The 14,499-nt window shown below is 43.9% G+C and overlaps 1 protein-coding gene and 1 long non-coding RNA gene across 3 annotated transcripts in view; one reads left to right on the forward strand and one right to left on the reverse strand.

Moving 5' to 3' along the window:
* KCNAB1 (potassium voltage-gated channel subfamily A regulatory beta subunit 1) overlaps nt 1-14,499 on the forward strand; it is a 323,343-nt gene that overhangs the window by 86,923 nt on the left and 221,921 nt on the right. The window lies entirely within an intron of this gene.
* The window catches only part of LOC109284211 (uncharacterized), a 37,683-nt gene continuing 26,277 nt past the window's right edge, over nt 3,094-14,499 (reverse strand). Inside the window, exon 3 of the long non-coding RNA XR_009463490.1 lies at nt 3,094-4,917. This is a non-coding gene — a long non-coding RNA (uncharacterized LOC109284211). The remainder of the gene's footprint in view (nt 4,918-14,499) is intronic.

The raw sequence follows: 14,499 nt of genomic DNA on the forward strand, positions 1-14,499 counted from the left end.
CGTGCACTTCAGCCTACAATTTAGTATCATCCGTAAACTTGGACAGTGTACACTTCACACCCGCATTCAAGTCACTGATGGAAACACTGAAGAGTACAGGTCCAAGGACCGAGCCCTGAAGGTTGTCATACATATTTCATAGTATCATTTTTCAATACTCCTTTCTTAACCAGAGTGCTTTGCCTCCTACGACTTCTAAGCAGTTTTTGATTTTAGGCAGCTGAAGAGAAAGATCCTGTCAGTGGATTATGTAAAAGAGAGAGACTGAGATTATTTGTGTGACAGAGAGGTGGGGGTGGGAGAGGAGCCCGCTTCTTATCAAATGACATGTTTTTGAATCCCTTCCAGATCAAAGATGAGCTCAGAATTTAAAATGTAAAATTTCTTCAAAATGAAGTCACTCTGGGATCTTTTAAAGCATTAGGATCCTGTGGTGGTACAGTACCAGTAAAGTTCGTTATAGTGTTACCTCTGGCATCACTAGAAGCACAAATGGAGCTGTCATTTTTGCCCATTGAAGATGTTATTTTGTTTCTGTTTTAAATGGGATGGAGGCATCAGGCTGAAATCAAAGAGACTGAAAGCAAATGGTAGGTGGAACTCAATGCTAAAGGTGGTTAGCTGTTGTCTCCCAGTTTCATTGTATGGGAACTATAATGGAAATCAGGCTGCACATGCACTCAGTTCCTGTATGGATGCCCCATTTGCTGACTGCCCATATAGATGGAACCTGGTTTGAACTAATGCTGTTCAGACAGTGTTCTTGAAAACTGTTGGCTCTTTTTCTCTTATATTTAAATACTGTTATAACCAATTAAATTTACCTAGTTATTTGATTGCATTATGTGTGAGAAATGGCCTGACAAACAATTGAAAAATGCCCTGCTCTTTTAGTCCCATAAATGCTTTAGCTCACTTATGCTGGAGAATCTGTCCATCTGCTTAGCTAATGTTCTTGGGAACTCAGCAAGTTTTTTTCCTTGAAAACTATTTTAGTTGTGATGCTTGGCTTGGAAAATTGCAATCTGGTGCATCATTTTTCAATTTTTTTAAGTGAATAAAGCATTTCTGCATCCATCCATCCACAACATATGAGAAAAAAGGAAGGTTTTTGAAAAGGCTGTAGCTTGGCTGCCTTTCCTATTTCCCCCCACAACTCCTAACTCCCTTTTTATTTCAATATTGGCTCTATCCAAATTTAAGCAGAACACAAACTAGTGTGGGACCTTTGACTGTATTTTGAAACTGTTCGAAATATGCTGTTACAGTTTAAAGAAACCTCTTCAAACAGAGACTTCAACCAGCTTTTTGACACTCTCACACATAGTCCTATCTTTACACAAAAAGAGAAACTAAATCATTGATATTGTGTCAGTCTGTCATTCTTTTCTTTAGAGCCTCTGTTCAGTTCCCTGCAAGCCTTATCATTGCCTGGGATGCCTGGCATAAGAGCTCAACTGTGTGATTTTTTTTTTTTTTTTGATCTTAAGCTCTAATTCTATAGCATCACCATTCAGCGTGCTGCTGGTTTAGGGTCTGTCAGCATTTCTAAAATAGCCCTTTATTTTCACAGCTTCAGAGCTTAAAGCTCCGGCTGAAACTTGACGTAAAGGGCCAGATTTATAAAACAAACTTTCCTTTTTTGTGTCCAGAAATAACTGACAGTGTTAGCTTAACAGCTGGCTCAAATGAGGTCATATAGACAATTTCTTGCCTGTTCCCACAAACTGGTTGCTACTAATTGGTTTTTTTATTATTATTATTTATTTACCTCTCCCCAGTGCTCCAATTCCTGTACTAGATCCTAAATCAGGGATGGGCAATTATTTTGGGCGGAGGGCTGCTTACTGAGTTTTGGTGAGCCATTGAAGGCCACATGACAGGTAGCCAGGGACAGATAAATATTAATTTTCTTAAATTTTTAGGGGCCCTGTGGGCCAAATAGAATCACCTTGTGGGCCGCATCCAGCCTGCAGGCCGCATTTTGCCCACCCCTGTCCTAAATGGACAATGGAACAACTGAAACAAGGGTGCATGGGTAGAGTAGGAAGGGTGGGCTAAGACAGAATACCCGACTGGAACTCCAAAGATGCAGCTTCAGTTCACAGCTCTGCCACAGACTTTCTCTGTAACCCTGGGCAAGTCATTTAATCTGCCTAGTGATGACTGTAAAATGGGTAGAATTCCCTCCTTATCTCATAAGAGTATTGTGAGAATGAAACCAATGACTGATTATGAGTCAATTAGATGCACTGTTAAGGACAGCAGTATAAATAAGTATATAAGTAGGAGATAATCCAAACAGCATGAGGAACCCATCTCCTCTCAGCTTCACACACCTGATCACTACTCCAGAGCCGTACTACCTTACATTCACTTGTTATTAATGTGTTTCTTGCTCTTCTCCCTGAACAGTTTCCTTCCATGTTACATTTAGCTTTGCCTTAGGCTCACCAGACTAATCTTCCTGTTTCCCCAACCTCCAGTAAAATTCCCTTAAAAGCTCAGATTTGGGGGTTTTAGTTACCTTCTACCGATCAGAAGGTCTAGGAAAGTGCTGCACCTTATGTTATTGCCTGAGGCAGTGGTACTTGAGTGTGTCCCAGTACGTGACATCTGCTGCAGTCTGTCTTTATTGTTTCCTTGGAACTTCTTATCGGGATTAAAAGATTTAGAAGAAAAGTAATAGGAAGCCTTGGGAAATCTTTAAAGAGCAAATAATAATTAAAATACCTGCAGTGAAGACTGCCAGTGTGTTTCATGACTCTTTAATAAGGGCTACATAGGAACCTAACCAGGTTATTCCTAACCACCAGGAGAAAATAACAGTTATTTTATTTAGCATGCTTCTAGTAAGTAGGGACTGCATAATGCAACAGAGCTGTAGAAAAAATCCAAAACATTTCACTAGAGCTCTGATCTACAGATCCCTTCCTAAATGCTGGTATTTCAAACACCTTATTAATTTGGCTATAAAAGCATCCAGAGACTGAGTTCAACAGTCAGTGATAGCAAATGCTTTTCTTACCTGAATCCTACTAAACACAATGTCAGTAGTAGAATAAAACATCTATACAATGGTATTTTAATAGATTTTTCAGTTTATTCAGAAAGAAGGAATACGACTTTGTACTATTAATCATGATCACATGGCTCACTTTCAAAGATTTATAAAGATTCTGTTAGCATTTCTCTTTAGCAAAGTTTGAGACTGTTTCACAGGGAGCTAGGGGGAAGTTACCATTTTTGCCTGATTTGGCTCCAGAAAGCAGTCTACAGTGATGACCACACAGGAGTGTGGTTGCAGACCGCTTTAAAGGGCTCAGCCCCATGAAAATCTGACTGCTTTAAAGGGCTCAGCCCCATGAAAATCTGAACCCTTGTTGCATGAGGGTTCAGATAAACACACTCCAAAACAGAGCACGTTCTGTAACTTGTATCTGCAGAGTTCCCAACCTGTCACTGTTTTCAGAATAGGAGGAGGGAAAGGGAGCGGAGGGAATTTGGTTTGGGGTGTTCTCAGCTCTTGCTGGAGGGTAGGACAGGTTGATTGGAGTCCCCCTGTCTCCCAAGGTGGGGGGCACTGGTCCACACACCCCATCCTCCAACACTGGCTGGGGAACCCCAAGAATGAGCTTCCTCTGCTGCCTTTCCCCCCTCCCATTCTGAAAACAGCATAGGGGCTGGGAGGGGGGGATGGTGTTGCTATGGAGACCAGGCTTCAGGCTTGCAGCAAGCAGCCGGAATCCCCAAATCCTGGACCCAGCAGTGAACTTCTGTTGGGTCCAGAGGATCATTGCAATTCATAGTGCTTCCTGCAAAGCACTGTGAATTGCAATGGGGAGCTGCTCTTCTGTTTGTACCCAGGAACTGCCCTTTGTGTCTGTTGATGAAGCTGAACATTCACAAAATCTTCTGTACATTATAGAGCAAATCCTGCTCTCCCTAGAGACACAAAAATGTCTGCCGTGGTTTGTGCAGAGGGGTATGTGCTTCAGCACAAAATATCTGTGCTCAGGTTCTGGATTAAAGAAAGAGGAGATGGAACAGTCAGTGAGTATACATGTCAGTGTTACATTTAGATTACCCTAATCAGGGTTAGGTCGATCTAAATGTCCACTTTTGCAGGCATTCCTGAGGATTAAATTGTCCAAAACATGGCATGCCCAATCTTCTTACCTCAGGCTGCCCACGCTTCTCCTGGCAGCAGCAAGCTTAAAGTCAGAATCTTTAACCTAGACCAGGTGCAGTGAACATATGTATATACCCAGAGAAAAGATTTAACTCCTTTTAACTACTTCTTTTCCTCTGCCATCACATCTAAGTACATGGCTATCTGAACAGTGAATTACTGTACATGCTGCAGTGACTATATGCTAGTGGTGGGTTAAGGCAGTGGTTCTCAACGCTTTGCACCTTATGTCCTGCCAACCATTTTGTCAAAAAACCCTGCTCCCACCATGATTAAAAAAAACCAAACAAACCACAAAATTGCACTGTTTGAGATTCCTGTTGATTTATCTATTTGAAGTGCAAACAACTGATTTTTTTCAACCGGGCAATGAGTTGAAATCCCACCTACACAACCTTTGAGTCCCACAAGTGGGACACGTCCCACTGGTTGAGAAACACTAGGTTAAGGAACAAGGCCTCAAACAAAAGTCTGTCTCAGCCTTCTCCATTTTCCCTTTGGGGGCCTCCTTACATACAGCAAACCTAGCACTTGCTTATCATCCTGTGATCTTGCAAACTAAGTTAGCCATCAAAAAAGCCAATGGCACTTTATCGTGCATCAGCAGATGCATGACGAATAGGTCCAAGGAGGTGATACTTCCCCTCTATCGGGCGCTGGTCAGACCGCAGTTGGAGTACTGTGTGCAATTCTGGGCGCCGCAATTCAAGAGGGATGCAGATAACCTGGAGAGGGTCCAGAGAAAAAAGGAAATCTTTAGTATGGGTAGTATCTTTAGTAAGGGCCACTCGTATGGTTAAGGGCCTGCAGACCAAGCCCTATGAGGAGAGACTAGAGAAACTGGATCTTTTCAGCCTCCGCAAGAGAAGGTTGAGAGGCGACCTTGTGGCTGCCTATAAGTTCATCACGGGGGCACAGAAGGGAATTGGTGAGTATTTATTCACCAAGACGCCCCCGGGGGTTACAAGAAACAATGGCCACAAGCTAGCAGAGAGCAGATTTAGATTGGACATTAGGAAGAACTTCTTCACAGTTCGAGTGGCCAGGGTCTGGAACGGGCTCCCAAGGGAGGTGATGCTCTCCCCTGCCCTGGGGGTCTTCAAGAGGAGGTTAGATAACTATCTAGCTGGGGTCATCTAGACCCAGCACTCTTTCCTGCCTATGCAGGGGGTCGGACTCGATGATCTATTGAGGTCCCTTCCGACCCTAACATCTATGAATCTATGAATCTATAAGTGCATCATTGGGTTGAGACAGTGGTTAGAGGTAGGACAAAGCTTCTACAAAGAGCTCAAGGAAAGTCATTTGTACTCTCCTGTCTGTGCTAATGATATACAGTGCCTCAGCATGGAGTTAGGGGGTATTGAGTTGCTGGAGGTGCTGATTATTGAGTAATATGTAAAATGGAGGTCCTGACCACTTGTGATATTTAATGTTCCCAAGGCACTTTCTGTGTCAGCAGTGGTGTTTAAATCTGTTGTCCTGGCCAAATTCCAATGTGGATAATTACATTCTGCCCACTTACTTTCCATCTGCAGTTTTAAGTGGATAAAGCATTTTTTTTTTTGCTGCTTGCCCTACATTGTTGGGTAGGGTTGCTGTACAGTATTAAACAGATGCTAATGTATTTCACCCCAGTGGTAAGTGCATTTGATTGGTGAATAAAGTGATCTATTTTTGTTTAAATCAGGAAAGTACTTTATCTATCTAGGTTCATAAAAACAAGACCAGACAAGTCCAGAATGTTCAAAACATAAATGTATGTATGGAGTACACATAATACAATTTGCTACATAAATAGATACCATCAGAAAAGTATATTTATACATTTAATTTATTAATAATACAGTTATTACAAACCTTTATAATCCTGAGACTCTCAGCCCCAAAATGTGAGTGGGGAAGATAAAGCATTGCTGTGTGTCTGGAAGGTCAATATTGCTGAAGGGCTATGGTAGAAAAATGAGTTGCAAAGCCAGACTCCTTGAAAATGCTCTAGCAGAAGTTCCTTTCTCTTTGGAGTATGAGACCCCTTTTGTTTGAGCACCACTGATTATTGATTTGTGTCCACATGGGACAAGAAGAGTGGCCATCTCTCAGGTAACTAGGTCCTAAACCATGACACCAATGCCTTGTGTTACACTTAAAGTAGAAACAGACATCACCTTTTTGCCACCATAAAAACTTTTATGGAATTGTTATGCTTTTATTAAAATGCAATTTTATGTAGGTGGATTATATTATGTTAAGTGAGCACTAATACTGTATTTTAAAAAAAAATATTACTTGGTAGTCAGACTCTAAGAAATATGCATGTATGTACAGCAGCATTATAAGTAAGATTCATATGTAAGCCATAGTAAAATATCAGCTGATTCCATCAGTATATATACACCATTCTGAATACATCTCTTGGGGCTGCAAAATTGGTTTGGAAATAAGCAGTTAAGCTCTCATGAGATTTCTCATAAAGCTTGCTTTTAGAAAGGTGGAAATGTTAAGAGAAAAGGCAGCAGGATTCATACCTTCTATTTTCACATTATGTTATAACAATTGGTGGCAATAACTACTAGGGGTGTGCGAATCTGGCAGTATTCAATTCAGATTCAGCTCAATTTGGGAGACAGTGATTCGATTCGCTGATTCAGATCATTGTTCCAATTTGATTCAGCCAAATCTGAATCTGAAGATTCGATTCTGATTTGAAGAATCCACAATTCAGCCATAGACACAGCTTTATATGTTTTTTCTATGTACCTCAAAGTACCAAGCGTGACTCGTGAACACTGAGATGGTGGGGTGGATGGCCCACGGGAGTGAGGGGGACAGCCCCTCCTCCTCCTCTGCAGCCCCCTGGCTTGGTGATTGGCCACAGGGGGACCCTGGGTGCCCCCCCCCGACCCAGGAGGCACCAGTTGCTGCGCTGGGATATGGGGTGGTCCCCCACATGCTCCACGGCAGACCCGGCAGTACTTCTGGTCCACTTCCGGGTCTGCCACCAAGCATGCGAGGGACTCCTCTGTGCTCCCATGGGATGCTCCATCCACCCCACCATCTCAGTGTTCACAAGCTGCGCCCAGTACCTTGAAGTACATAGAAAAAAATATAAAGCTGTGTCTATGGCCAAATCATCAAATCTCTCTGAATCGAATCGGAGGCTTCCAATTCGAGGCAGAGAGATTAATGGGTCTCCTGATTCAATTCAGATTCAGCCACCAAATTGGGCTGAATCTTCTCCAAATTAAATCAGCAACCAAAGCTTTGCACAGCCCTAATAACTATCATGTAAATTCAAAGATTCATATAGCATATACCAGGGGTAACATATTCATATAGCATATATACATGCCATTAGTAGCACAGTCAACCTCTGTGTATGGCACATAGCACAGGGGTTCCCAAAGTTTTTATGCCGCGGCCCAGCAAACTGCAACCTGGAAGTGGCTATGGCCCAGCAAACTGCAGCCCAGCAGTCACAGCCAACCATGGCAAGAATTTCCAGCTGGAAGACAGGTAAGGATACCCCTACCCCCCAGGTGGTGGGGGGTGGGTCAAACCCTGAGCTGCCACGGGCCCTGAGGAAGGAGCTGTGGCCTCTCTGCCTGGCTCTGGGAGGCCATGTTTTACCAGTCCTCAGTCACTTCTGGTCTGGCAGCTGACCATGCTGTGGACCAGCAGCCAACCTGCCACAGCCCAGCACCAGGCCATGGCCCAGGGATTGTGAACCCCTGACATAGCAGATTGGGGTGGAAGCAGGCAGCAGCACAGTGGCAGATGGGGGTAGGGAGCAGAAAACCGAGCAGCAGCTTGGGCGGAAAGCAGAAAGCAGTGGTGATCAGGCCAGGAAAGAAGATTTAAGTGGTACCTCATAGAGGGTACAGGGCTTAATTTGTGGCATGCCTGCCAGAAAGGTTGGCCTCCAATAGTGGATGTGTTTATACGCACCATTTTGAATATTTTTTACCAGCTGTTGTGCAAATGATTTAACTATTTTCACACTATCCAATCTCAGAGTCTTTGCTGAGTATTCTCTCTCTCTCCCTACCTGCCGAAAAACTGGGTTGTTCTTATTGTTTACACTCTAATCCTAGCTATGTTGGTGTAAATCCAGAGGAATTACAGTAAAGATTGAAAATGGCCACAGAATTGGAATAGGGCAGAATATCTGTACTCAAATAGGATGGAGGAAGGAGATTTTTTTAAATTCAATTTCGGTTTAATAAAATATGGATGTTTTGCACTGCTGTAACATTTGTGTTTGAGAAGACAACTCCCTCTAACTTCCACTGCTCAAAAGTAATGCAGTTGTCACTAACTGTCTTAATAAGAACTATTGATACCATATTACAGTTCATAGTACTCAAGTGGCCTAATCTGGATTTCCTTTGTACCAGTAATTCTCCTTAATATTTAATGTTCCTGGGCCTCTTGGATATGGCTACATTAGCTCCATGTAGCTCCTGAGGCTGCTGCTTAGAAGAAAGCCATACCCACACACCTATTCTGCATGCCTCAAGGGTGTTAACAAGTGTTTGCAGGATCAAGCTCAAGTTTAGAGCTTAACCTTTTGTTGATCTAACTCTAGGGTATTTAAATCCTGGCCCATGGGTCAGATCTGGTCCACAGAGCCATGGCATCTGGCCTGCAGGGCTCCCCATGGGTCAGGAGATCTGGCAGCAGGGGAGCAGTGGCAATTAATAGTGCCACTCTCCTGTGTTGTCAAATCTCCAAGCCCTGCACAGCCAGATTGGGGACAGACCAAGCCCCCGTCCCTCTCTGTGACCATGTTGGGGTTGGGTCATGCCCCCTCCCCAGGTGCAGCTGGATGGGGCCTGAGCTGCCTCCTGCTCCCCTGCATACAGCTGGATCAGGCACCACCCATCAGTTCTATGGGGCAAGAAATTTGAGCACCACTGATCTAAAGCTAGTTCACCTCTGAGGTGAACTAACTTTAGATCAGGTCATTTTGAGAGTGACCTAAGCCTCGTGAATGCTTGCATGCTGTGACATTTAGATCAACCTAACCTTGGTTTGGTCGATCTGAATGTAATGTGTAGATGAGGTAGTGAGGGTGCTCTGGAGAAGGCAGGTAGGACAGGGTGCTCTGGAGGAAGCAGGTAGAACAACATTCCTGAGGTCAGCAGTGGAGTGTCTCTCTGCCAGGCACACGCAATGAAAATGCTTCTTATTTTGTGTTTCAACAATAAAGCTTTAAAAATGGGCAGGAATCAAGGTGGTCTGTATGTAGCTAAAAAGGGTGACCAGAAGACAACTGTTTTGTGGCAGCTGCTGAGATTTCAGACTGTTTTCATTCAATATACTCATGAAAGCATATGCATATATATATATATATATATATATATATATATATGTAGCCTGGTGGGTAGAGCACCCGCATGGAACATGAGCAGGGACCTTCTGAAATTGCAATTTCATGGATTGTACAGAAACCAAAAATCTGGCATTGCCCAGGCAATGTCCGCAAAATCAAAAAAAGGAAGCCAGGAGTACTGATAGCCTGCTGGGGGGGAAAGGGAGTGCAGGGGCTTCCCATATGAAGAACAGCCCAACACTGCTGCTGCCCCCTCCCCTTACTATTGATTGCCTGAAAGGGCTACTTGTCAAGTAGCCCTGCCCCTCTCCACCCTTACTGCCAATCAGACATGACAGGTGTGGCCACCAGGGCCCCTCAGCCAAGCAGAGGCATGGGAGGGCCTGTTGTGATCAGCCCATGAATATGGCAGCCAACCCCACAATCTCACACAATCTGTGAAATCAGCCAGCCACCTCCTTAAGTTAGGTCAACTTCTAAACATGAGTTTTGGATTTGAGTCCCATCTCTGCCTGACAGAGCAGTTCTTTATCTCAGATTGCCCCAAATCTGGCAATACCAGTCTCTTTCATGCTTTCTTCCCTTTCCCGTCTTCACCCCCATATTGCCAGGCTAATTTTTGTTTCCAAGAAAAGTTTCAGTTTTGACACAACTGGATATTTCATCAAAATGAAATCTGGTTAAAATGTTCCAGCCAGTTCTTACAGTTAAATCTTTGCTCTCTTCTTGAAGTTCAAGAAACAAAGCAGGCATCTGCCTCTCAGGAAGTTCTCTTAAGTATCAAATTATGATCCAATAGTCATCTTGTGTCCACTGTACAGTTTGTGATAGACTGCACATTATTTTAGCAGTGTTCTAATATTCAGCATGAAAATGTTTCCAGTTCATTAGGCTCATTGAATACACCTGTCAAACTAGCTTAATTATATATTTTCAGGATAGGTTCCAATTTGGAGAGAAATAAATCACAGTACTGAGTGGCATGGATTAGTGAATATATTATCAGACACAGGGATGGCTATATTAGTACGTATGTTTGTAAAATGATTCCGCTATGTCATATAATTTTGAAAGAAGCCTACTTTAATTACCTCTCTTCTTTATGGCAAAAAGAATTCTAGTTACCTGGATCCAGTACAGCATGGCATACAAACTGCCTCTCTTTTCAAATGAGGCACAACTATCCTCAGAGTGTCATGGAAGACTTACAGTGATAATCTGTCTTCAGAAATTGGAAGGCAGCACTAGCTGACTGTAAGAAAACTTACTGGTCCCTTTTACTTGCCAGCAATTTAGTAATTCCTCTGTGGACATATTTAGTGCTGTAGGAAGCACTGCTACTGACAAGGGAATTTTACTATATATGTAAAAAAACACAGAAAATTTTATGCCCCTGAAATGGCTTCCAAAGACTTAGCTCATCTGGCTTTATCTTTCTGACAGGAAAACCACTGAGGTTCACCACTAATCATAACATTTAAGGATTTAGTACTTACTTAGCATGAGGAACTTCAGTAAAGGACACCTGCACAGCTAGAAGCTTTAATCTTCATAACTGCACTAAGGAGCACAGAGGACAAGGATCAGTGATGTGCTGATAGAAGTATGTAAGACAAAATTTACAAGAGGGACATAGGGACCTAAAAACTGCTTTAAATGCCTGGTGTTGAACTTTTAGATGATACTGAAGCTCTCTAGTCCCTCGCTTAATTCTGTCAGTATCTAAGCTGTTTTCCTGGCATCTTAGTTTTTTCTAGTGAGGTCTTACAGAAGCCCATGTTTTGGTGGCTGCGCATACACACAATCACCTAGGTCCCAATAGAACCAAACTGTTCAGCGGTGAATTTATGCTGAAGTTGTGTTTGGTCACACACAAAATAGGTATTCCCCAACGTTGGCTCAGAGGCACTTTTCCTGCTTTGCCAGTGCTTCGAGTTTGATGTTGTTCCAAAAAAGCCACTGGGCCTCCTTATCTCGAGGGTTTTGGGTTGCAGTTGTGATAAAGTTGCCTGCCACATGTTTTATTAGACCTTAAAAAAACAAACTTAGGAGGTGTTTAGTCCAGTCCAGGAGACTCTCTGGGTCAAAATCCGTGGTGAACAGGGCACAGAGGACACAATGGTGGGAGTCTACTGCAGACCTCCTAGCTAGGATCAAGAGCTTGACCAGGAATTTGCCAGGGAACTAGCTCAGGCTGCATGCTCCCAGTGCATGGTTGTCATGGGAGATTTCAACTACCCTGACATCTCATGGGAAGAGCACTCAGCCACATCCAAACGGTCACAAAGCTTCCTCATATGCATGGATGATCTATATCTGACTCAAGAAATCTATGGACCGACGAGAGGCAAAACTCTGCTTGACCTGGTATTGGCAACTGGGGATAACTTCATCAGCAACCTAACGATTGAAGGGAAGTTGGGAGACAGAGACCATGAGCTGATCACCTTCACCATCCACTGTAAAGCAGGCAAGTCAGTCAGCAAAGCAGAAGTCCTCAACTTCAGGAAAGCTGACTGACAAGCTCAGGAGGCTTGTTAGTGAGGCCCTAAGGGACCATGACCCAAAAGGGAGGGGAGTTCAAGAAGAGTGGTTGCTCCTTAAGGGAGTGATCCTGGAAACTCAAGCAATGTCTATCCTGTCTCGGAGGAAAGGCAGCAAAAGGGCACAGCAGCCCTCTTGGTGTTGCAGGGAACTAGTGGACCTCCTGCATCTATAAAGAAAGACCTATAAAGGATGGAAGGCTGGATCCACCCCAAAGGAGTACTCTGCATGTCTGGACCTGTAGGGAGCGAAACAGGAAAGCCAAGGCTCCAACTGAACTCCACCTGGCTACACGTATCAAGGACAATAAAAAGTCCTTTTTTAGATATGTAGGGAGCCGGAGGAAAAGCAAGGGTAACATTGGACCCCAGCTAAGCCATATTTGTCAACTGACAACCGACGCCCAGGAAAAAGCCAATCTGCTTAACGGGGAATTTTGTGTCAGTTTTTCACCAGCCCCCAGGGACGGCCCTGCTCAATATGGTACACGATGGCCAGGGTGAGGGAGAACTGTTACCCTTTATCAGTGTTGACCATGTGAAGGAACACCTTGAGAGGCTGGACACCTTCAAGTCAGCTGGCCCAGACAGCTTACACCTTAGGGTATTTAAAGAGTTGGCAAGTGTCATAGCTCTGTCATTGGCATGGATCTTCAAGAACGGTACTCAGGCGAAGTGCCCAAAGATTGGAAGAAGGTCACTGTGGTGCCTATCTTCAAGAAAGGGAGGAAAGTAGATCTGGGGAACTACAGGTCCATCAGCCTCACCTCTATCTCAGGGAAGATCTTGGAGAAAATCAAAGAGATCATTCTTGACAAAGTGGCTGAAGGCAATTTCCTGAGGAATAGCCAGCATGGGTTTTTTGCGGGTAGGTCTTGCCTGACCAATCTCATCTCCTTCTATGACCAGGTGACATATCACCTGAACAAGGGAGAAGAGATTGATGTCAGATATCTCGAATTTAAAAAGCTTTTGATCTGGTATCCCATGATCATCTTATAGAAAAACTGACCAACTGTGGCCTCAGCTACATCACAGTCTGCTGGCTGGGGATTTGGCTTTGAGGTGGGACCCAAAGAGTGGTAGTTGAGAGAAGTCAATCATTGTGGTGTGCCATGATCAATGGGGTTCCCCAAGGCTCTGTCCTTGGGCCTATTGTTTTCAACATCTTCATTAATGATGTGGACATTGGTGTCAGAAGAGGACTGGGCAAGTTTGCTGATGACACCAAACTTTGGGGTAAAGCGTCCACACCCAAGGACAGGATGGTAATCCAAGCCAACCTTAACAGGCTCAGAAAATGGGTGGATGAAAACCTGATGGCCTCCAACACTGAAAAATGCAAGGTACTCCACCTTGGGAAGAAAAACCCACAGCATACTTATAGACTTGACAGTGCTACGCTTGCTAGCACCATGGCCAGAAGGGACTTGGGGGTCATGATTGACCACAAGATAAATATGAGCTACTAATATGATTTTGCAGCCGGCAAAGCAAGCAAAACTCTGGCTTGCATCCATAGATACTTCTCTAGCAAATCCCAGGATTTCATCCTCCCACTGTCCTCGGCCTTGGTGAGGCTACAGTTGGAGTACTGTATCCCGTTCTGGGCTCCACAACTTAGAAGGGATATGGAGAACCTTGAGAGAGTCCAGAGGAGAGCCATGTGCATGATCAGAGGGCAGGAAAACGGGCCTTATGATGAGAGGCTGAGAGCTATGGGACTCTTCAGCCTGGAAAAGCACAGGCTCAGGGGGGACCCAGTGGCTGCCTATAAGTATATAAGGGGTGTACAGAAGGATCTGGGGGGATGCCTATTCACCAAAGCACCCCATGGGATGACAAGGTCAAACAGTCAGAAACTCCTCCAAGGCCATTTCAGGCTGAACGTAAGGAAGAACTTCTTTACTTTTTGAGCCCCCAAGGCTTGGAACAGACTGCTGCAAGAGGTGGTGCAAGCACCTACTCTGGATTCCTTTAAAAGTCAATTGGATGTTTATCTTGCTGGGTTCCTATGACCCCAGCTGACTTCCTTCTCCTGGGGCAGGGGGCTGGACTCGATGATCTTCCGAGGTCCCTTCCAGCCCTAATGTCTATGAAATCTATTAAATTATTAAATATTATTTTGGATTAATTTTGGATTTATTTTTCTGCCCTGCATTTTTCAATCCTATGAGAAAAATGGATGGTCAGAAGACTAGGAGATAAATAATAAGGCAATTAAAACAGCCATACTTTACAATAGAAAATTATGATTAAAGACCTATTTAATTTGCAGTGAGACAATATAATTTTCATGTCTTGGTCACGACATGAAGAGCTGACTTTTGCAGACATTTCCCAGTTACACTGCTCATTGGCCCTGATTGGCAGAAAGGACCCAGGGGGAGGTGGAATGAGCGGGTGGCCACTATTTTAGCTGTTGGCTTCCC

Source organism: Alligator mississippiensis, chromosome 7 (genome assembly GCF_030867095.1).
Source record: "Alligator mississippiensis isolate rAllMis1 chromosome 7, rAllMis1, whole genome shotgun sequence".
In the NCBI taxonomy this organism is placed as follows: domain Eukaryota; kingdom Metazoa; phylum Chordata; order Crocodylia; family Alligatoridae; genus Alligator; species Alligator mississippiensis.